This window comes from Scylla paramamosain, chromosome 28 (assembly GCF_035594125.1).
Source record: "Scylla paramamosain isolate STU-SP2022 chromosome 28, ASM3559412v1, whole genome shotgun sequence".
Classification (NCBI taxonomy): domain Eukaryota; kingdom Metazoa; phylum Arthropoda; class Malacostraca; order Decapoda; family Portunidae; genus Scylla; species Scylla paramamosain.
In genome coordinates this window covers 907,501-910,000 of record NC_087178.1, presented here as the reverse complement: position 1 = coordinate 910,000, position 2,500 = coordinate 907,501, and positions in this window count along the sequence as shown.

The following is a 2,500-nucleotide window of genomic DNA, read 5'->3' as shown; positions in this document are numbered from 1 at the left end:
ATGCATTACTTTCTGTCCGCGGTGATACTCTTATAACACACACACACACACACACACACACACACACACACACACACACACACACACACACACACACACACACACACACACACACACACACACACACACACAGAGAGAGAGAGAGAGAGAGAGAGAGAGAGAGAGAGAGAGAGAGTAGCAGCAGCAGAGTGTAGGCGGATGGAAGAGATACGAGATACGAGATACGAGATACGAGAAGTGAGAATAAAGGAGAGATAGGAATGAAAGGAGACGAACACAAGAGGAAAAGGTGAGGTGATGGGATGAAAGCAGTGGGTAATAAGGACGAAGAGACAAAGGACAGAGTGATTAAGTGAGCGAGAGGAGAGGAAGACTATAAGCTTGTTAGGTATAGATAGATTTTGTACTGTAAATGACCCGTGGAATCAAGCACTTTATAGTAATGAGAACAGGTAATAGAAGTAAATAAGGAGGGAGAGAGGGAGAAGAGGAGAGAAGAGGAGACGAAATCACAGACAAAGGAAGGAGTAAAAGGGGGAGAAAACGATTGGAAATATGGAAGCAGGAGATAGGAGAAGAAGGAAGAGGAGGAGGAATAACAGAAGACGATAAGGAGGTGAAATAAAAGAGAAGAGAACAAAGAAATAAAGCAGAAAAAGAAAAAAATAGAAGTATAAAACTGAGAAATTATGGAGAAGGAAGAGAAAGTGGAAGAGCGGAAAGGAAAAAAGGAAAAATAAGGAAAGAATAAGGAAGTGAAATAAAAGAAAGCAGGGAAGGAAAGCAGAAACAGAAAATAGAAGGAGCATGATATTGAGAAAATCACTGAAGAGAAGGAGAAAGAGAAAGAAGAAGATGAGAACTAGGAGAAAGAGGAGGAGAAGGAGAATAACACATCTCGTAGTATGAATCAAAGTCACAAGGGCGTGAATAAAGGGCGTGGGTGGAGGATAAGTGCAGGTGATGTGGAGGTGATTGTGGGAGGGAAGGGTGGAGGAGGCAAGGGTATCGCGTGGCTTCTCATATATGTCAGGTGGGTAAGTGTGTGGGTGGGTGGAGGTGGAGTGGGTGTGGGCGGTGCGTGGGTGGGTGGACAGGTGAGACAGGTGGGAGAGGTGGCAGGTAATGATATCCTACTCCACCACACACCTGGAAACGATTAATGTGTGTACTGATTGCACGTGCTGGTGGTGGTGGTGGTGGTGGTGGTGAAGAAATGGATGTTAGTGATAATGAAAAAGAAAAATCGAATGTGTAGCAACAGGTAGATAGATAAGTAAGCTAATAGATATGCAGATAGATAGATAGATAGACAGACAGACAGACAGAGAAAAAACTAAAGGAAAGTTACACAAAGAAAAAAACATAGCATCATATATTGCATGGCGCCCTCACTTCATCCCTCTTACCCCTCTCCACCTCTCCTCTCCCCACTCCTGCTCCTCCTCTCTGTCTACCTCTGCCTGGCCGTCCTCTCACCCTCTCATCCATACCATACACCGCCCATAGCAGCTGCACTCTCCCTCTCACCCACCACCACCACCACCACCATCACCACCACCACCACCACCACCACCACCACCACCACCACCACCACCTGACCATCCCTGTTTACATACCTGTTATCAAGTTTTTCCTTCTATACTTCTATACTCCATACCTTCCTCTGTACTGCCCCCCCCCTCTCTCTCTCTCTCTCTCTCTCTCTCTCTCTCTCTCTCTCTCTCTCTCTCTCTCTCTCTCTCTCTCTCTCTCTCTCTCTCTCTCTCTCTCTCTCTCTCTCTCTCTCTCCTCGCCCTCGTTTCTCCAACACCTGTTCTGCCCTCAGGTGTAACACAGATCGATAGGTTATTGTCAGACAGGTCATAATCAGGCCTCTATTTTTATGCTGTCCAGCTGACACCCGACTCCTGACGGCGACGCTGACGTAACAGTCCTGCCGTCCTTCCTTTCTGCCTCTTACGTCTTTCTGTATTGTGTCTCTCTTACGTGTCTCAGGTCTTTCTTTAACTCTCTCTCTCTCTCTCTCTCTCTCTCTCTCTCTCTCTCTCTCTCTCTCTCTCTCTCTCTCTCTCTCTCTCTCTCTCTCTCTCTCTCTCTCTCTCTCTCTCTCTCTCGTAGTCCTTTTTTGGAGATCTATCACACACACACACACACACACACACACACACACACACACACACACACACACACACACACACACACACACACACACACACACACACACACACACACACACACACACACACACACACACACACACACACACACACACACACACACACACACACACACACACACACACACACACACACACACACACACACACATCTAACTGTCTATCTGTTTTTCTTTCTTTCTTTCTATCTATCTATCTATCTATCTATCTGTTTATCTATCTGTCTATCTTTCTCTCTTTCTATCAATCAATCAATCAAGCTATTTATCTATCCATTCATCCATCTACCTAGCTATCAATACCCACCTATGTATCAATCTA